The sequence below is a fragment of the Myotis brandtii genome, unplaced genomic scaffold (assembly GCF_000412655.1).
Source record: "Myotis brandtii unplaced genomic scaffold, ASM41265v1 scaffold240, whole genome shotgun sequence".
Taxonomy (NCBI): domain Eukaryota; kingdom Metazoa; phylum Chordata; class Mammalia; order Chiroptera; family Vespertilionidae; genus Myotis; species Myotis brandtii.
The window spans coordinates 323,257-345,840 of NW_005359064.1; the positions used below are offsets into that span (position 1 = coordinate 323,257).

The 22,584-nt window shown below is 41.8% G+C and overlaps 1 pseudogene; it reads right to left on the reverse strand.

Annotated features, from left to right (window-relative positions):
• Positions 1-3,968: 3,968 nt before the first annotated feature.
• The window catches only part of LOC102256491, a 54,552-nt pseudogene continuing 35,936 nt past the window's right edge, over positions 3,969-22,584 (reverse strand).

A 22,584-nucleotide genomic window follows, 5' to 3' on the forward strand; every position in this document is an offset into this window, starting at 1 on the left:
AACTAAGATACAGAATATTTTCATCCCCTCCAAAGATTCCTCCTGCCTGTAGCACATCCCTCCCTCTACCCGCAGCCATAGGCGACTACCCCTCACTCACCTGTTTTTCCCACAATTTTTTAAGCCAGAAATTTGTTTGTTTCTACTTCTGGTGATGAGTAAAAGATGGCCACAGGGGTGAAGACCTTTTCGGGTTATTTTGATAGACCTTCCAGTACCTATGTCATTTACAAGTACTAATTCACAAAGGTATACTTTGTCGTTTTCATTTTCCTAATGCCAAATAGGGACAGATAAGACAGATAGTGCTGAGCATTTGAGAAAAGAGGTACAATGGGAAGACCAGGTACATCCTATCTCTCCCCTCTGGTATATTGGACAATGCACATTTGGTAGCTAAAAGAGTTAGTGTAAGTGTGCGTATTGGGTGGGTTTGGGAAAACATTGGGCTGAGTCAGGTGGTTTCTTCCTGTGTGGTTTCAGGTAAGTGATTCTGCTTTCCCAATCTCTCTCACTTCTCAGGTAAAGTGAGAAAGCAGGACTAACTGATGTCTAAAGACTCTCCCAGGTCTACAAATCCATGATGAGCCATAAATAAGTGATTGTGGGTGGTTATAATTCAAGTTAGGCAATTGGAACGAAAACAGAGAGCCAAAGATATGTAAAAGAAATATTTTATTACACTCCATATCTCTTGCAAAAATGATCCTTTCCCTCAATTGTCTGGCACAACTATAGTTCAATTGTCTTTCTTGGCTCTTTTTAACCTTCATTTTAATAATTCTATCATGTTACATTACTTTGAGAACAAAGAGAACAATACATAAAAGGCAAACAGCATTAATGTCTCTATACTTAGAAAAATGCTCTTTTCTTGGAGGAAGTATTATGTTTACTTTTCCTTTAAGACTATAATTTTTGTTGTTGTTGTTAATCCTCACCCATTGATTTTTTTCCCCATTGATTTTTAGAGAGATTGAAAGGGAGAGAAGAGGGAAAGGGAAAGAAAGAGAGAGAGAGAGAGAGAGAGAGAAGAGAGACACATGAATTGGCTGTCTGCCTCACATGCCCCAACCCAGAGCCAGCCATAGAATCTACAACTCCAGTACGTACCCTTGACCAAGAATAGAACCTGAGACCCTTCAGTACCTGATGCTCTAACTACTGAGACACACTGGCCAGGTGAGACTATAATATTTTAACTCCGCTGCTGAGTCACCTTTATTTAAGAAGACTTTGAAACCAATTAATATGAAAAATTATAATTTTTAACACTTATCTTAGCAACTAGAAATAAAAGCAGAAAAAATTTGAGCCCTTTCTGAATATCTATTCCAAACAGATTACCCATACAGGTAATTGTAGTAGCATTTCAAGTTGAGTTATAATTAAAGTTATAGCTAAGGTTATAGCATCTACTTTTCTTTTCATAAGAACAATATTCAGAGGAGGGGCAAGTCAAACTTCAAAAGCACTTTTCTGCTTTGACAAAGATAATTCTACATTTTCTTCTCTTAAACAGTTTCTAACTTTGGAGTCTTGAATCTTGCAAATATTCAACTCAGCTCTTTGGGGGTTTCTGACCCAATGTGTGGATTACATCATTTCCTCCCTTTTTATGATTAACCAATGATACTGCAAATGAAGACCAAGTAAGTCCATTTTACAACTTGACTCTTTTCATTATAATAGACTTTGTGGATTTTTGGCATTTTGTAATGGAACCAAAAGAAGTCACATGAGTTTTTTGGTCTCTGTATAAACCAAATCGAAATGACATAATATTTTTTGTTTTTTATTTTACCCATTCAGCAAACTAAGACAATGAGAACATATATTTTAACTGCAAATGAAGTTGAATATTTTCTTTTGTTAAGAGTTTTTAAATTTTATTTTAGAGAGAGAGGAAGGGTAGGGGAGAGAGAGAAACACTGATCAGTTGCCTCCAGAATGAGACCTGACTGGAGATTGAGCCTGAAACCTAAGCACATGCCCTGACAGGGGATCGAACCTGCAACCTTTCAGTGTATGGGACGATGCTTCAATCAACTGAGCCACACCAGCCAGGGCCAATGTTGAATATTTTCTAACATAATTTTGGAACATGGGAATAATTTCTGAACCTGAAACAAACTGATCATTTCCCCCTCGAGCAATGGCAAAACTTTACTTTTAAGCATTTAGTTAAAATTCTTTAACTTTTATTTTTAAACAATAGGTTAAATATAAACAGTATTAAAAGATGAAGTTTATATATAACACATATATGCACATTTAGTGGTGTTTTCAGCTAAAATACCGAAACAATTTAAAAACAAAAACTATACAGAGGACTTCATGTCATGTTTAGTAAGAGAATAAACTAACAGGCCTAACCAGTTTGGCTCAATGGATAGAGCGTCGGCCTGCGGACTGGGGGGTCCCGGGTTCGAATTCCGATCAAGGACATGTGCCTTGGTTGCGGGCACATCCCCAGTGGGGGGTGTGCGGGAGGCAGCTGATCGATGTTTCTGACTCTCTATCCCTCTCCCTTCCTCTTTGTAAAAAATCAATAAAATATATTTTTTTTAAAAAGAGAGAATAAACTAATAACCTAGTATAATTTGTTTTCTAATGAAATCCACTCTGAGGCTGAAATTTCATTTTTTTAAAATATTTATGTAGAATTAGCTAGTCTATATAGAGCAAGCTCTTTTTGTTGTTGTTAATCTTCTCCTGAGGATATTTTTTCAATTGCTTTTCAGAGAGCGTGGAAGAGGGAAAGAGAGAAAGAGAAACACTGATGTGAGAGAGACACATGGACTGGTTGCCTCCCCTACAGGGGTGGGGAATTAACCTACAACCCAGGTAAGTACCCTTGACCTGGATTTGAACCTGACAGTTGGCACTCTAACTACTGACAAACACCAGCCAGGGCTAGAGGAAGCTCTTATGTGAAGTTTACTTTTTTTTTTAAACAGATTGCTAGGAGTTAGCATATATTTAATACTTTTCCACCTTATTAGAAGTTTAGGTCAGGTGTTAAAGCTTTGTCATTTTCACAATATCCTTAACTCATGTAGGAATTTAAAAAGGAGTTTAACAATGTTGCAAACAAATAAAGCTTTAGTCACACTAAATTAAAAAAAAAATTCTTAGGGCTACCTTAGAGCAATAAAATGACTTTCTCATGTAAATATTTTGAAAGGGTACTCAAGATTTTTCACCAAATTGTAATGCACAAAAAATGATTATAAAGCAACCTGTATGTCAAAGCCCCATATAAGAGCCATTGACTTTATCCTGTTCATAAATTTCTTTAGTATTTCCACTGTTTAGAGCACAGTTTAAACACCATGTTTTTCTCTAAGCCTTCCTGGTTAAAAGTGTTATGTATGGCAAGGCAAATAAACTAGTTGAAAAACAGATTAAAGTTCACCATTTGTGAAAATTCAAGTTTTATAATAGCTTGCTACAGCAGCTGCAGATAAATTAGCCACTTTATTACAAAACTAAACCGTTGTAAACAAGTTTAAATTTTATTTTCAGGAACCAAATTGCACTAAGCAAGAGGATATGAATTTTGAGAATCTAAAAGCTAGTTTCAAAGTACTATATCACTTTATGCACCCTTTAAAGTAGCATTTATCTAGTCTAAAACTTAAATGATAAAATTTCTGTTTTATCCAGATGTTGTAACACCAGATAAAAAAAATTTTATGGTGTAAATCATGGCTGGCTTCTATCTAGTCACCTTGGGAATGAGTTCATCTCCATAAACAAGTCCTGCAGTTTCTTTAAACCGCTCACATAGGAATGAAATAAATCTCCCCATAGTGCCAATTTTAAGTGTTGGATTTAAAAAAAAAAATCAAAGAATGGCAGTGGAATTTCTGAATTGGCTAGGACAGCCAGCACTATTTTCCTATAAAACGTTTGTGGTTCATTTTTAGGAAATTCTACCCAATCACCGGTGACTACTTGAATGCCTAGTTAACGTCCTCAGGGTTCCCTGGTGACCTTTCAGCGCCCTTTGGTGGTGTCATAATGCCGTCATTGCACACTGGCGGCAACTGTGCCCCCTTCCTGAAGGTATTTACGTAAGTTACTTCATCCAGCATAGCCGGATCATGCGTATGAGTCTGGATACTGCGTCTGTCTTCCATAGAAATCTTCTTAAAAATCTCCAGCTTCCCTGGACTCGTTGGAAGGTGTACTTTTTACTACACCATCCAATCTATACATTCAGAAATGCTGTCCCGCTCCGAACCTGAGGCTTTCTTAAGGACCTCAGTGAGGAAACGGCCCGAGGCAGTCGCAGCCAGGATTCTGCCCTGGAACTCTAATGAATACTGAGGCAGGAGAACATCAGGGGCATCTTTAAGAGCATCAGCCTGGAGGAAGAGATTTAGCCAAGAGATGATTGTTACAGGACAAAGTCCCCATTTTAAGGCCTTTGCTGAAAGAGTTTCATCCTTAACATAACCTCTTCCCTGGCAGCACCATCTGTGACATAAGCAAACTCTTGGAGCTTAGGAGCATAGATTTCCTCAAGTTTGGAAGCAATAAATCATGAGGTCATTCCAATGGGTTGAAGCATGTTTTTATTTATATTTCTTTGAGTCAACATAAACCCAACAAAAAGCCTTGCACAGGATAAAATGTTTCCCTGTGAAGTGTGCATACTTCACATACCTCTAAAACCAGCCCAGAAGCACTGACCTCACCTGTGGATGGTTCCCAGTCAGAACGCAGAACTTCAAAATGTTTGTTGTGAACGTATTGGGGCTCTTTCTTTAACATGTTGAGCCAAACATCCTTTGAACATCCCCAGCTTAACTCAGGCAAAGGTGAAGGATTAATACAAAGATTTTTAAATCTGTAATTTAAAAATTACAAAAGAAGTCACTCGTCCTATTTCTTTGTGGGTGTTTCAGTGATAATGCAAGGACTGAAAATACAGGTGGCCAAAAATTCCTAATCTCATACTGATGCTTCCTGGAGACCTCTTTTCTTTTTTTCTTTTTTTTGACATCCTGGGCCGCTCTTCTCATCTTGGCCTGAATTATCCGGGCTTCTTGGGGGGAATCACTCTGGCTGGGGGCTGCTGCTTAGCTTGTAAATGCCGAGTCCTGACATTCTCTTCAGGTGTGCGAAACCTCACCAGACCCGCTACCACTCGGCTCTCCTGATAATTATTTGATTTGCATCTCAGCTCTACAAATCTATAATTTTATTTATTTCTATCTCATTTCCAAGTTACCATGAATACATCATCCTCAAAAGCTAGCCACATAGATTTTATTTTTAAAAAGCTCATATTAGTACAGATTGTGCTCATGTAGCAAAGTTGTGCATCATTTCAGTAACTCACACAGATGTGTACACACGTGTATACAGGGTGTCCCAAAAAATGTATACACACTTTAACAGCTGATGGCTCAATTTTGAAGATGTATTTTACTAAATACTGTGTTTATACATTTTGGGGACACCCTATATGTATAGATATATGTATAATGTATATATGTGTATAGATACAGATATAATGTGATGTAATATATACTATACTGTAATATTGCTATACTTTACAGGTGGCTTAAAATTATCTTTTATACAAGATATAGATACATCTACATCTTTTTATCTATCTATCTATCTATCTATCTATCATCTTTGTTTAACAGTTCTTTACCTGATGGTAGGCAGAAATATTCCTCCAGGTCTGTGGAATGTGTTCTAAATTTTTAGTTAAGCCCTTACTTGTCCATCAATTCATCTTAGATCAGCTCAATTTTTTTCAAATCCTGAGTTTATAAGCCTCTGCTAATTTGCAGAGTTGTACATGCAATCTTAAATGTGGAAAAGATTAACGGTGGTGAAAGAGAGGTCAGCAACTTTGCTCGGTCCATTACCCAGGGGACGAGAGATGGCAATGTCTCAGGTGTCGGGTCTCTTTAACTAACACCTCTTACCTCTGTGATTTGTTGGAGACAGACAATGGGCTGAGCCTGCACCAGCCAGCATGCTCCAAGTCAGACAAACAGAAGCACCAACAATGCCTTTATTCACAGCTTCCACACACTAAGTAGGGGGTGAGGACACGCTAAAGGTCAACAGGGGCTGTGGCTATCAAGACAGATGGGCTCAAGTGTCACACTGAAGCCAAAAACTTGTACCTGCTACAACGACAGTAATCAGAGCAGATCACCATGCTGGCAGGGCCTCCCTGCCCTGAGGAGCTGGGCTCTGTGCTGAGAGAGATGGCTAAGAAGCTCTGTGTACAATCTCAGCTCCTTGGCTACTGGGGAGGCCATATTTTAAGCAATATTAAAAATATCAAGACAGAGAGGGGTTCATTAGAAAACCAGGAAAATTCTCCTCAGGTGGCCGTATTCTCTGAGCAATGTGCCTGGATAAACAGGATTTGGGCTTTCTGGAATGCATGTTCCATTTGTGATGAAAACAGTCAATTAGACTTTTCACAGCACTAACTAATTATTGAGTGTTTGCTGTGAAATATGACCTCTGTGAATTTTCAGGATGTGTATGTGTTTGTAATTTTTGTCTCTTTGATCCATTGCTGTTGCCCAAGTGCCAAGAACAGCACCTTGCCCATAATTGGCACACAGTAAATACTTGTTGATTGATTGTTTCAAGCACTGTTCATAGGTTCTAATACTTTATATATATTATTTCATTTAAATTTCAACAATTAGAATAACACAGATACTGAGTACACCCCAGTGCACAGATGAGAACACTAGTCAGAGAGGAGTAATTTGCTCTAGATCACACATCCAGAGGTGAAAGACCCAGAATTCAAACCCCATGGTCTGCTTGCAGTACATGTACACTTAATCATATGTACACTAACTCTCATCTCAGAAAGGCAATACTTCATATTTATTTTATATTCTATATAATAAAAGCCTAATATGCAAATCGACCAAACGGCAGAATGACTGGCGCGACTGGTTGCTATGATGTGCACTGACCACCAGGGGGCAGATGCTCAATGCAGGAGCTGCCCCCAGCCCGCAGGCCCCAGACCAGCCAAGGCGGGTGCCAGCGCCCCCCACTCCCCCGATTGCCCTGATGGTTGCCCCACAGATTGGTCCTGATCACTGACTAGGCCTAGGGACCCTACCCATGCATGAATTTCGTGCACCGGGCCTCTAGTTAAAACATGACTAATCTTATTCTGTTCCACATGGCTCATGATCAGACTGGTTTCCCTGCTTCCAGAATGTTTACTGCAAATGCTCTGATATTTTGGAAATATTATTTTCAGAATGTCCGTTTTCTGTCTGCTCCTTTAACTGTCTTTGTCTGAGTCTCCAGCACAATTCGAATTGGTCAATCTGAAGAAGTTAGGCTGTAAAAGACAACTAATGATACACTTCAGGCTGTGGCCATATTTCTCGTGCTGAGGGAAGCCCTTACTTTTACCTGGATTACCAACTCATACTAATGGAAGATGACTTGCTTTCCTTTCCGAGTCTGTGAATGAGTTTGGCTCTGAAGATAGATGCTGTATTAAAACCTCTGGAGAAACAAGTTTCTTCAGTTTACACTTACAAGGGAACTGTGTGGCTTGAGCCATACTCTGTTACAACTAATGAGCCAAAGTCCTGCCCTGAAGTGCTCACTCAGAGAAAGGGAGAGAGCTCAGCTTCCTGACTGCTCCCTCCTGAGCCAATGGCCACTCACAATAGCTTTTGTATCACAGGCACTTGAATTAGGAGCTGGGCTGAGACCATACAGGCAGCAGAGTGGTGATAAAACAATGTGATTACTTTCAGCTATGATAGAATTGGACCATGTGAGCCACAGGTGATAAATTCTATAACGCATTAGTGCTTCTCGATTTTACCCATTTTCCATATGAGGGTATGGTTAGCTTTTTTATTTTTTCTTAAAGAATTACCTTCACATTAAGACTGTCTTTTTAAAAAGTTTTATGACTGTCTGATTTGCAGTAAACTTCATTTATGTTCTGGAAATGAGGTTTGGATTTAGAGCAAAATAATCCAGAAGGAAATAGAAGGTAAGGATTATAATCTACCTCCAGGACTTTTTTGAGTAATGGTCAAGATATAGAGAAAGACGAACAGGTTATTTTCTCCCACAGAATTCATGCCCCGCTGGAAACAATATGAACTGGGCAATAACACCAGCAATAACTATTTGTATTTTGGACATGTTCAATGCATAGAGATTAGAGAAGAAAAATGTATTACAATTTAGCAGTTCATAGCCATTAAAATAAAGTATTCTGTCTGAAAGTCGGTCTCAACTATCTCCTCTATCTTATTTCCCATGACTGCCAAAAAATTGAGGAGAGTAATTTAGAAAGTTAAGCTAGAGGAGGACTAACGTTGATTCAAGACCTTATGAAATAAATATTACATGGTCCAGGGACAGAGAAGTGTGTATGTGCTCCAATCAAGATGTAATCATTTGTGTATCAAAGAGAATAGGAACCCTTGTCATTTTGAAAAGTCAATATCAGGTGTGTTTGAGGCACATGAGCAATTTTCTGAGAAGAGAGTTCATAGCTTCATCAGGCTCACGTCAATGGTTATAATTCAGTCATGAATCATTGCTCTAACAAGGTGTTGAATTTTTCACACTATGAGAACATGTGCCTGGAGGTCACTTAGCCAGGATGTCTGAATGTGACAGTTAGATTCCACTAGAGTTTCCAAATTCTTCTAGGAAGAGACTCAGACCTGGATCTGAGGTGAATAATCTATTCAGTGGGCATAGAATAATCTCAAGTGAGGCAACGTAAGTAAACTTCTCAGGGAATTGTGAAGTACACAGAAGAAAATGATGTTCTCCTCCCAGCACTACCCACGTTCTGCCTGGTCCCAGCAATGGTGGCCCATCATCTACTAGATCTTCCAGTGCATCTCTCTTTGTCTCTTTCAATACTTAGTTGAGGTCAAAACAACATTATGGTTTATTTATTTATGTGATATGTCATTTCTGCTCCCCCAAAAGATTTGAAGACTCAAAACTGTAAAAGCAGCAGTTTCACTGGGTATTAAGCAGCTAGGACAAGGATGGTCGCTATGCTGAAATTACAGACCTCTATGAAAACCAATAACTGACAAGTCATGAACCCTTCCCAGAAACAGGCACACTTGTCCCAAGTAGACCAGGGTGGGTTCCGGGATCCTCACAGCTTATCTTTGAGTCTATGATTGTCAGGTTAAGAAGCCCTACTCTAGAGCAAGAGTTCTCAACGTTGACTATTGACTTAGAGGCTGGAAAATTCTTTGTTGTGGGGCTGTCCTGTGAACTGCAGGATATTCAGTGGCATGCCAGCCTCTACTCACTAGATGCCAGTAGCACTTAGTCCCCTCCATTTGTGACAATCAGAACTGCCTCCAGAAATCGCCCCTCCCAGCTGGGAACCACTGAAGTAGAAACACCACACTAAAACTATGACATCATCTCCTATGTGGAAGGAAGTTTTCCATGCCCTCCATGTGACCAGGCTCTCTAGATTCACAAGTGAACACAAGTCCACATTTGTGTGACGTTATTACACTCATGTGCTCACTTAGTGCACAACTGCCCAGTGAAATAAGCAGGCACATGTGTAAATCCAGGTCTAAAGCCAATCTGACACCAAATCTGATGCGCTTTTCAGCATGTGTGATAAAGTAATTGGACTATAATTCAAAGAGCTGAGTTCTAGTTAAGGTCTGGCCCTTCATTAAACCTTATATTATCTGCGAATCAGCTCGGTGTGGCCTAGCTGGGTGACAGGAAGGATACCTCTACCTGTGTCACAAGAAAGCTACAGGAACAGATGAGAGACTGCTGAGTGACACTTTAAAGACCACTAGTCTATAAGAATTACATGGACATCAGCACTCTAAAATCTTTATGAATAGAATCTTGAAAAATGATTACACTTGGAGAATATTAAAAACGGAAATGGCCCAGGGATTGGCTGTCATACTTGACATTAATTTCCTCTATACGGTCCAGTAGAGCAGGCGTATTCAAAACCAGTTATTGGTGTTCCAAAAAGAAGTCTCTCTAAGATGTAATAAAATAAGATAACAATGAATGACTATTTTTTTTGTCCCTTCCAAAAGCTTTCATTGGATTTTCAGTAAAACAATAATATTAAATTTGAGTAGAATAAAAGTACTCTGACATGAATCTGTAAAGAATTATAGATGAGTTACGTCTCACTTTTGATTAAGAACCGAAGGCTCACATGGCTGTAAAATGGGTATAAAGGAAGAGGAACTGGTAGTTGAGGATCAACCACTTGTGGCTGCGCATGCCAATGCCATCACCCCGTTATAAAGGTGATTGGCTATTCCTCATGAAACCCTTGGGTAGGAGTCAAAAACAATCTCATCTATTGTTAGCTTCCAGGGAAGTGGCACGCAGGGCATCAGTAGCAGTCCAGGCATCAGATGTCATCTTCTGGTTCCTCGTCCAAGGGCTATGGCCTCTCCAGAATGATAATTAGAATAATTATTATTCAATTGCTATTAGGAACCCGTGAGGACAGAAAAATTATGCTCAGCCCCAGAGGTCACTTGCTTGGCTAATTTTCCACTAATTATTTCTTAGTTGCTTTTTTTTTCTCAGAAGAGAGAAAAAATGTTCTCTACCATGGTTTTATGAAGAATAGTTAGTGGCCTTTACAAATTTCAGTGTTCATAGGCGAGGGCACTTACAAAGGGGTCATCACACACAGTACACTGAAAACAGTCACAACAGCACCACACCTATAACTTAATTTTTAAGAAGACAAGACCTTTTGGATGAGTACAGCAGATGAGGGAAGATAAATGCCTGGGGTGACAGTAGGTGGACTTGGTCCAGAGGTGGCTATGAAGCTTTTAAAAATAATAACACCTCTAGGTGAGGCTAGATTCTGAGGTTTATTGAAATGCTGATGGGGAAAGACTAAAAAGAAACTAGTCTGAGCCTTGTGCAGCCAAAGTCGACTGGGCTGTGGATGTCTCGTATGTGTTGCTACTTATTTAAGACTTAACAACCCAGACTGTGAAGCCAGTCCTTCTATCAGATTAGTGTGAGTGTGTTGTTAGCACCACAGGGGCAGAACAACGGGGTGAGGAGGTGGGGAGGGGAGGTTGAAGAGTTTCCAACTAACAGAATTCATGGTCTTGCTGTCATTTACCCTGAAAGGGGCCTATCCCATCCCAGGGCAGAAAATGTGGACTGGAGAAGTAAACACAGGACTAAAAGGAAAATACAGAAGTCCTCATCTCTGGTGCCAGGAGCATTCTGATGTTGTGATGAGGTGAGCGGATGTGTGGGACACTGCAGGTGAAAGTCCTCATCTCTGGTGCCAGGAGCATTCTGATGTGATGAGGTGAGCGGATGTGTGGGACACTGCAGGTGGTGAGGAGAGGCAGGGAGACTATGACTGGGCAGTGAGGGCAGAGGAAGTTGGATTCAGGCATAAGTTATTCTCTTAATTTCATTCTCTTCTGTTGTTTTTTAATAAAGCCTGATCAAAAGTGTGGCAGGATAATATTCTGAAAAAAATCTGAACTGTTTCCCCCACATCACCTTCTGTTGTATAGACCCTCTACCCATTACATCAGTGATCCCCACTGCTTCAGGGAAGGGCAGACACACCAAGAACAAAGGTGTCAACTGAATGTTTTAATATAGTTTTAAAAAAAACAAAAACTGATAACCAAGATGCTGAAAGCTGATGATTTCTATTGCAAGAGTTGGGTTTTTAGAGGTAAAGAAGGGTTTGGGAACCCCAAAGGCTGGGATGAATGGGACAAAACCCATGATGACATCTTCCCAGTGTTCTCACCCAAAAGAAGAAAAAGTTCAAGGAGTTGATGAGGAGAAAAGTTCTAGAGGAATCATGACCAGAGCACATATGTTCATGAGTGACCATGGAAGGTCCCTACTCTCTGAAACCCCTGGCCTAAGCTCCAGGGGAAAAGAGAATGGCCAACCCTCTAAGGTGGGGAGGGGCACAGAGGTAGAGCCTGAGAAATCAGCTGGGCAGCTGGTCTGGAAGTAAAGGACCACCCATTTATCAGCCTACCAAGAAAGGGAGGCGGCTTGTAGAAATGGGAGCAGGGTGTTTTTAGCAAAGAGCAACTGAACATCTACCTCTTCTCTGCTCCAAGTCTCTCCCAACTCCTGAGTGGTGAGTGAGCACAGTAGATTGTATTATTTGTTCCAAATATTTGTTCCCATAGAAGCTGCTGCTTCTACCTGGATTCCCTATAATAACAGGTCACTGAGCAAAGCCACAGCTGATGTGTAATGTGGGAATGAACCTATATTATTGTAAGCCATTGAGATTTTAGGGGAGAGGTTCTTTGTCAAAAGCTATTAGGGGATGCCCATCTAAAAGCATTCCAAGCCCCCAAGAAGGCCAGGGAAGGACTGATGGGCAGGGGGCCTTGAAGAGGCCTTGTGGTTACAGACAGGGCTAAGAGGACACCGGGTGACAGATAAAGCACAAAGCACTGCAGGAACATGGGACATTCAGCAGTAGATGAACATGGTTGGATTCAATGAAAATCAACAGTAGAGACAATATTGAACTGAGCCAGATAAAGAGAGATAGATGCTCCCTTCCACAGATGCCTAGTTGATTCCTGGATTACCCATGGGGAGAGATAATGAGAAGGGAAAGGAAAACATCCTGAACTATTTACCCAAAATAGAGCAAGAACTACTTAGTAACATAGTTTATAATCCAATTGGCAATAACAAGTCCTCTGCCATCAGCAGAAATAGGAGCTCAAGAACTAGGTTCAATTATAGAGAAGTAAAGTTTCATTTTTACACGCTTTGTGACTATGACGCTCACATCCTCTTGTGTGTGCTGTGCTGTGCTGTGCTGTGCTGTGCTGTGCAGCATTTTTATACGCTTTGTGACTATGAAGCTCACATCCTCTTGTGTGTGCTGTGCTGTGCTGTGCAGGATGAAAGATGAGGACCCTGTCCCATGGTTAGCAGAGAGAAGCTGAAGAGAAAGAAGTTTGGGTTGAAGCAGGACTCCCGAGGGACAGTGGCACGCCCACTGACCACAGATCCAGAGCACCAGGACACAGAAGTGCAGTGGAAGAGAAACTAATGCTTAGAGCTACTAAATAGCATGTTAAAGATCACAAAGGTATAGATGGTATATCCAGAGCCCAGGCTCAGATCTGCCAGATTCCAAAGCTTGTGTTTTTTCCACTATAGCACGTTGCAATGGTTTCCTTGACAGGACATTTTTCTTTCAGAGATACTGTCTAGATCTCATCTGCCTTCTCCCATTACCATTTTCTTCACCAGCTTGCAGATTTAACATCCATTGAAGGGCTCACTACCAATGCTGTCAGAGTGGCCAACTCGCTGCTTCCACGGAGGAGCATGCATGAGGTGGAGCGGTGAGAGTTAGCTCCATGGGGAACAGATATATTGTCTGCTTGGGACCTGCAGCCAATTCTATAGACATATCTTGCAAGAGCCCAGGATCATGAACCCATTTTGTAGATCAAAAAAGGACTTTGGGTGTCCCAACCCCCATGGACATTTGGTAGCGCACATAGGGATATCACCAAACTTGGGAGTTATACATCAGTGAATACATGCATTGGGCAATACTTTCTCCTGCAAGACCAAAAAGACCATCCTAGGTGAGTGTTCAAGTCACTGACACTGAGAGCAAATCGACCCCGTGAAAGCTCTGGGGCACCCTGAGATTCCACCCGTCTGGAGCAAAAGCTCCACATTTGCAGATGCCTGTGGTTTGCCTAATTAGATTTTGACAAACCCTCGGAAACCGTTGAGTGCTTCAGCTGCACCACGCGTGTGGTCTAATGAGGTTTCTGAACCCTCTATTATGAAATTGTCACAGGTTATCTGTCAGAAAGAGGCTGCCTTGTGAATATTGCAGGCTTAAAATTTGGGGGATGTGCATTTTAATTATAATTTTTTATAATTATAAAAGTACTACCAGATCTTAATTATATGCAACAAGTATTTTCTGAGCGTTTATTTCAAATGCACATGAGTTTCCCAGATTTTGTTTTTCCGCTGAGCGTCCTGAGGGATTGAAAAGTGACAGGTGCTGCTACCCTCATCCTTACTCTGAGAAATAATGGCTTCCTAATAAAAACAGCGATCTTGAAATGAATTGATCAATATTGATTTCCTTTCCTTGTAGAGGGATGAACTACTGTATGCTCTTGTGTTTATCCTTTTGGCACATTATTGTATTGTGATCGTAGTCTTTGCATTCATTCTTCTTATGTGTATTTAATGTAATTACTATCATCCCTAGGTTATTAAGGGATTGATGATCTCATGAGGAAATTATTCTTCGCTTTTGCTGGCAGGTTATTTCTCCTCCTTTCTCTTTCGGGTTCCTGCTGTTGCTAATTATGAGTTCTCTACACCAACTGGAGAGCATCACCGCAGCATCACCTTCCTTGCCCAGGTCTAATAACACCCCTGTGGCTGGGGAGCCTCCTGTCACCTGGAGACACCAGGCCGCATGTCAGAGCCAGGGTGCTCAGTATCAGAAACTCAGATACACTAGCAGTTGGTGCTTGGAAATAAACTTCTGCAAAGCTTTGTGCTGAGGCCAAACTGCCTGGGGCTGATTGAACCCTGACTATTTACAAAGCCCTCCTTATCCGTATTCTTTCTACAGGAATCTCTTGGCTACTCAGGGTTTCTCTATCCTGCTCTAGGATCAACCCAGCCTGTATGCCAGAGAATCACTAAGTTAAATTATTAATACATGTTCACTGTATAGAATTTGGAAAATGCAGAAAAATAGACACGCACATACAACAAATGTAATGGCATAGCCCAGAGATAACCCCAGTTTTTAATCTCTGCGTACATGTCAATGTCTATTTTATTTATATCACAATGCTGCTTTATTAACTGATTTTTAAAATTAATGATATCTTACATGCCATGAAACGCTATGCCGGATGACTGCTAAGTGATGCATCCTATGACTGTATCATTATATACTTAAATCTTCCTATTTAGGATGATTTCTTTTTTTATAAATAATGTACAATATAAAAAGATTTCCAAGGATATTTTTGCATATCTTGTTATTTTCTGATAACAAATTTCCAGAATTGGAATTGTTGCATTAAAAAGTAAGTACATTTTAGAGTGAGAGCTCTCTTCTTACCCTGGCTCTACCAGTTGTGCTGCCCATGGCTGGATTTCCCAAGTCCTGTGTTCGTCAGTTCTGATATCAGACCCTCTGAAGCAGAATTACATGCATATTCCTGGTTGTCCCAGCCCCCACCCCCCATGCCTGGAGCTGCAGCTCAGGGGTCTGCAAACCTATCCCTCTCCACAGACATTGCTCAGGAAAGGGAAAGTCATGGGCCACCACTCAGTCTCACGGGGTCAGTAACCCTGTTGTGTTAAACCTGTACTAGGATTTGTTTTAACCAGGTATAATAAGACAGCAGACATGGAAATGGCTGGCATGAAGAAAGATATTTATACTCACAGGTCCCTAGAATCAAGACTCACACCAAGCCACACAGGGCCCATCAGGAAACAGGAGAGGAGGAAAAAGAGCATGGCCCAAAGCCCTTATTAGGGTTTTCTCAGGCAAAGGGGGGAAGGCAGGGTAGGTACATGGAGTGAATTTAGCTTTGAATAGTGTAAATAATGTTGGTGGGTCCTAAGCTATAGGGTGGTCCTTAGTTGTTTTGTACTTAATCCTGAGTGATTTAGGGTAGAGGGACGACTGGCTTGGTGTATTGTACTGGTGAGAGTTTGATGAAAGAGATAGTTGAGGTTATGGACTCTGGATTGCATAGTTTATAAAGCAAAGGTGTGCTTGCCGGGATGTTGTTTGCTATCTCTAGGAATGGGTCAGCCCAGGAAAAGGCAGCCCCTCCAGGATCAAGGCCCCAAATGGCAGAGCATTAAGAATAAATTAGAAAACATGGTCAATACACCTGTGCACACTGAGCCTTATGTCAGAACTCTTAAGGCCACTGCCCTACTTCCCCTTTGATTACAACCCCCCAAATGGCAGAGCATTAAGGAATAAATTAGAAACATGGTCAATACACCTGTGCACACTGAGCCTTATGTCAGAACTCTTAAGGCCACTGCCCTACTTCCCCTTTGATTACAACCTCCTTTGGAAATAGGTGTTTAATTAGAATGTTGCCGACCTCTCTAGACTTGCCTACAGCTCCACACTCCCAGGTTTCCCAGCAACTGGCGCTAGGCCTCAGCTTCTAGTTAGGCCCAGCAAACACTTCAACACCCAGAACAATCCCCAGCTGAGCCTGCCTCCAGCCATGACCCTGCTGAATTTGCCTCTGCATCAGTTCAGCAGAAATTAGGTACCAAAAAGCTAACCCATCCAAACCCAAAACGGGTTTGCTTACTTCCAATGCTCTATGTAGAAAGTTCTACTGGGGGAGAGGCTGAAATTCTTGGCAAGATAATATTTATGAATTAGCTGTGAATTTCAAATATCCCTGCATCTGTATCACTTCATTAGCATGGATCAAAAATTCTAATTATGGAGTAAATGTTTGTAAAAGGAGGAGAGAAAAACAGTTTTTACCACAATCCCTGTTATTTCTCTTTTATAGGAAAATCTAAATTGCACCAAAAAAAGAAAAAAAAAATGGGACTATGAGCTTTCAACATTTCTCCTGTGGCTGGATTACTACATACAATGATTATTTCTATTCATGGTCTACATTGCTTTTGTTGGAGCTGTTATTACTGGAAACAAAAACACAACAGTTCTTTGAAATATTTTCCAGCACATTCTCTAAATAAGTGGGCATCTTCCTATCTCATCTCAATTCCTTCCTAAGAGGTCAGCTAATTTTACCTTTTAAAATAATTGATATTTAAATCCACTTTCTTAAATATTTAGTTACTTGCCAAGAATTGTCAAATCTCTTCTTGAGCACATCAGTAAAAATGTCCTTGCCTGCTGAAAGGAGGCACCTGTCCTGTGTCATCCCCACTGGGGAGCCGGGCATCTTCCCCCGGCAGCTCCTGTGTTTCGTTCTGTAGGTGGGCGATGTTTGCTCCTGCCTCACCTGCTCCCTGCAGACGTGTGTGGGAACTGAATGTTACCTGTGTCATCAGCCTGTGGCCTCCGTGCCCTTCCTCAGCATGGCAGCCACAGGCCTGTGGGACAGCACAGCAGCAGGGAGGCCCACTCCTCATTAGCCTTCTCAGAGCTGCGAGCTCACCTCCTGCCCAGTGGTGGGCAGGCAGCAGGCAAACGGGCAACCTGCAGCAGCTGGGGCACCTGGCCGGAGTGCCCTTCACTGTTCCATTGCTCTGTTACGTGCGCCAGGCATCCTGGCGTTTCACTGGCGTGGACCACATAGGCACCATTTTCCTTTCTAAGACCCTAGACGTCTATTGCTTGCTCTGTTCCAGCACTGCAGGCAGGGTCTGGGCTGGAGCCATCTCCACGCTCCCTCCCACCACACAGCATGTGCACCAGGCCACAAGGAGCAGCAGAGACCACTGCAAGCAGCCTCCTGAAGCTGGGTTCGCTGTAGCCATGTCCCTGTTGGTGAGCAGCTTCTCTTGTCCCTCTATACACCGGTGAAAAATTCTGGAACAGTAGCTCCCAGAAAGCTTTTCTCTCTGGGGCCCCTGTTCCTGTGAATCATCAGTATTTCTTCTGAGGCCCAGGCAGCACATGGGGCCCTCCTGACCCTCCGGCTCACTCTGGTCCTTTGGCGGCCATATGAATGTAGATTCCTGTCTATTTCAGCTGTGCTCTCTCTAAAGACTTTTTCTCAAATGTTCAACGCTGAACTCTAGCCAGCATGATGCAGTTTCATTTTGCTTCAGCCAGACTCTAAATACTAAAGCTCCTACAAAGACATTCAAACTGTGTTTTAGAAATGAGAGAAATAAATACAAGTTTTGGAACACTTTGCAGGAGTGAAGTGGAACACAAAGTCAGTGTGAATAGATTGAAAGATAATATAGACTGGATTCAACCACAGAAAATGGTACCAACATTCCCAGATATGCCATTATTCAGAGTTTCTAAAACAGCACGGAGCGGGCTTTCAGCAGCACATTTTTGCCAAGAGATAAAAGTGAGAGCAGAATTGTATCGTCCATCTGATGTGATAGTCTCTTCCTTTGTTACCTTCTTATTTCCCTGTGCAAACACCAGTATCGCAATGTCAGCTGCTTGTTCCATAATGAAAAATGCTCCTCACGGATGTCAGCTATAAAGAGGTCATCAGTCTCCCATGTGGGCAAAAGGGGACAGTTCTCCCAAATGTGTACAAGGCTCATTACTCTGTCTCCTCTGAAAGAACCTAGGTGCACAGAGAAGTCTCGGGCACTCATCTGCGGCATGTGGAGAAAGATCCTGCCACGGAGAAGCGGAACACATTTTGTCCAAACAGGTGGTGATAAAATAAGGTGATACTCAGGGGCCCGTGCTCAGGCGGGAAAGAAGGAGAATGCTCTTCCTGGGAGGTATGTGCTGAAACATTTTGCTTCCTATTCTATGGTTTGAAAGGAAGAGTAAGCAAAAACTGGATCACAGGAGGAGGCCTTCTTTGCTGGAGCTCACTTGCTGTCAGCCTTGCAATGCAGAGGAATCTTTGTTGTTTGTTTTTGGGGGAACTGAGAAGCCAAGGCTGGGACACGTGGCTTCTGCAGGCAACTTGCAAGGAGGAGGGACTCTCCAGTGCTGTTGCCTCCTGTTAGCACCTTCACAGTTGACATCTTTAACACAATCAGGATGGTACATATTATTTTTTGATCTAAAATCCTTATTGTTTTATATATTTTTTTGGATGCTGACCAGTTTTCTCACTCCAGGGAAGCAGGGCTGAGGAAGTTCATGTGCATGCCTCCAGGAAGTAGAGCAGGGACTTGAATTTTGGACAAAGGGTTTAAATACCAAAGGGTTTGAAAAACAAAAAAACAAAACACCCCAGACACAATTTCTAAAACTATGTGGTTGTGATGTTCTTCATGATTGCAGCATATTCCATTTTTTTCCTTCTGTTTATATAATACTAATAATAAACTTATTGGAGGATGGTATCATTTTGTTAGGGCTGGTTTTAAATTATTCAAATTCAACAAGTGATAAATATTTAAGTAATTAGATGAAATTGGTGATATATATTTTGTCAGATGAAAGACATGTGGTTGAGTAAATGTGATTTTCTCTAGGAAATTTAGTGAACTGCTTGGCTTCTAGCTTGGGAAATCACAGTCATTCACATTCTGTGGTGACATTGCTGAGCACAGGTCCCTCTGGCCCAGTGCATTTACCAGGGGCCCAGTCAGTGAGCTGGACTCCAGCCTAGAGCTGGGAACCCACACACACTATGGAGAGGGGCAGCTTGGTTTGGCTGAGCGCTGAGACTCCGTCAGGAGGCTGGAGGCAGGGCTCAAGCGTGACCAATGTACACTTGCAGCAAGAGTTAAAGAGTTGCTTTATATGTCAATTATACCTCAATAAAAACTTTAGCAGAATATATTGATAGGAATATGTAAAGAATAAATGATGTTTGACTTACAAGAATGAACATCTAAAAGCTGGTGGAAAAGTTCTTAAGCTCACAGAAATCAAACTGAATCATCTAATTGGTTATTTGAAAATATAATCATATGAACATACTTGGTTATAATTTTTTAAGTATATTTTTATTGATTTCAGAGAGGAAGGAAGAGGGAGGGAGAGAGAGAGATAGAAACATCAATGATGAGAGAGAATCATTGATCGGCTGCCTCCTGCATACCCCACATAGGTAAAGAGCCCGCAACCCAGGCATGTGCCCTGACCAGGAATCAAACCATGATCTCCTGGTGCATAGGTCAATGCTCAATCACTGAGCCATGCCAGCTGGGCAGTTATAGTTATTTAAATTCAGGAAATATCCCTCCCTTTGTGTGTTGTCAAAACCACCCAAAGAACAAACACTACACTATAGTTGAGTGTCATAGGCTTTCTATGTATTTGTATTATTTTGTTTTGTTCTTACACATGTTCTTACACAGAACATACACCCAAAATAAAAGTGACTTTTATTTTAGTTATTTAGTAAAAAAAAAAAAATAGAGTTTCAAATGTTTATCAATGGATAAGATAGACTTTTTCTTTCCCAACTTGGCTTTATATCACCCGTCATCTCCCTTTCATGTTTCCTGATTTGGTCTAAATTTGTAATGACTCAAAGACAAAAGAGGGAAACAAAGGAGTGTGTCTAATAATTGGATTGTATTTTGACAAGTTAATTCTCCACAGATATCTGGGCTGCCAGTCTCGCTGCTGCCTGGCTTCATTTCACATCATACTCTTAAGAGCTACTCACCAGGAAAATAATTTTTAAAGACAAAATAGAGTGTCAGCTTATATCAGAAGAAGGAAATACCTGCCTCTCAAAGATGCTTTCTATATGGCCGAAGTAGCTACATCCAGTGTGTGAGTACCAGACAGGATAAGGAAATTAATAACTCCTTATCCATACAGGAGAGAATGTGACTGTGAGCAGCTTCACAATGCGTAGTTTTTCAGCAGTGTAAATGGAATCTAAACTGCATGCCATAACTCAGTGACACCTTTGATTCATTACAGATAATCATGAGGAAGCTCTTCTGATGTCCAGTGCTAACAGATTCACAGCTCTTTGCTTCCCTCAAACACCACCGTCGGTCAAAAGAAGGGACTGGCCACTGGTGGGGGTGGGGACAGCTTTTGGTATGGGTCATAGCCACCCTCTCTCAGTTACCTGCTGGCATCCATTTCACTGCCGCCCTACGTGGTGGGTGCTATACTCTTCCAAAGCACAGACTGGATGAGGCAGGATAGTAAGAACTAAGAAAATTCCTGGGCAAGTAGAATGGGGAAACTGAGACAAAATAATTAAACAAGGCCAAACAATTTGAACAACTTAAAGCCAGCTAGTGAATCACAAAACGTTATCTTCCCTAACTAAGGACACTTGAGAGCAAATGGTTTATATCTCTCCTCCCTAACCAGAGACTGTATAGCTTAAATCACCCTGCTCAGGGAGATAGAGGGCAGAGATCCAGTTAATGCCATCTGTGCCAGCCAAACCTAAGGGCAGATGAAGCCAGGGGAATAAATAACAAAAAATCTAATTAGAGCCAAAAAGACCCAAGATAAAAGTAAAACAGTACAGCAGACCAAAGAATAATCCCAAACTCCCCTATATGCTCATTTTGGTGCATCAACATATTAAAAACACACCTAATGAATATTCTATCGAAATCTTCCATAAGATTCTCACCCACAGAAGAAAGATAAAAACCCTCATGACAAAGACCTGGGGTGGGCATGCGCTAGAGCACACCCATGCCCCTTCTCAAGCATGAACTTTTTACTTCTTTCTAAACTCTAAGGGTCCCCATGAGACTTACAACCAGGGGAGCAGCAGGCAGTGTCACCTTATCTGGGGCTAACCCAATCCTAGCTCCAAGGCCCTCTTTTTCTCTGACTGCCCAGTGAGCTAACAGCAGCCCCACGTGGCTCACTTCTCTCCTATATCATTTCTAGGAGCCAAGGCAGCACCGCCTAGGCACTCTCCTGTTGCTCCTTCTACCCTAAGTCCATCCCTTATTTCACTGTCTCCAACTTTAATAAGCATACCCTCAAAATCACCTGGACTCATATTGTGAAGTCCTTCCTGCACAAAGTTGAGAACCCACACACTACAGGCTGGCCTGAGGCAGACCTGCTCCAGGCCCAGTCCCTGTCCAGTAACCAAGTCAAGTAACTAGTGACTAGGACAGTTATTGACCTTCCCTGTGCCTCAGACCCTCCTTTTGAAATGAGAGCAATGATAATACTTATATTGCAGCATAACACCTGGCTACAGTCAGCTCTCAGAGTAAGTTATCTAGTATAATCCCTACAGTAGGGGAAACTAAGGTTCAGAGAGATTAAAGTAGCTTGCCAAGCACTTCTCAGGCAGGAGGCAGCAGAGCTCAGATCTGAAGCCAGACCTTTCTGACCTCAAAATCACCACTCAAACTATGGGGCCCCACCTGGCTCTCTGCAGGCTATGGCTATGGCCCTTTCTCATTCTCTTCCCAGGAGTCCATACAGCTCCTTTCCAGGCTCAGAACACCGACTCCCTGAGAAAGAACTAATGGAACCTCATGGAGATAGAGCCCAGGGGTTTTCATTTGGGGATAAGGGGTCTGTTGTTTGGGGTTTGATGTTTGTTTTCTCCTTCACTTAGTAGTGAGCCATCACCTTGCCCAGGCCTTGGTGCTAAATGAGAGCACACAGCCACTGTGCTAAAAAGGCCATAAAGAAAGTTGCAAAAGAGGTCTTATCTGATGACTACTAGGATGGGCCAGTATCCTTGCTGCTCTGGCTTGACTCTTTTTCATGGGGCATTTTTATGGGTTCTTCAGAGAACCTGCCTCCTCCCCCAGCATTGCTGGGGAATCTCTCAGCCATCGTCAGCTTCTCTGCTGGGCTGAGGTCACCTCTCCAGGAAGCACTCTGGACAGGATCTGAAACTGACAAACCCAGTTTAGTGCCCTCTCTCTCTCTCTCTCTCTTCCCACAACTGACCCCAGGAAAACTCT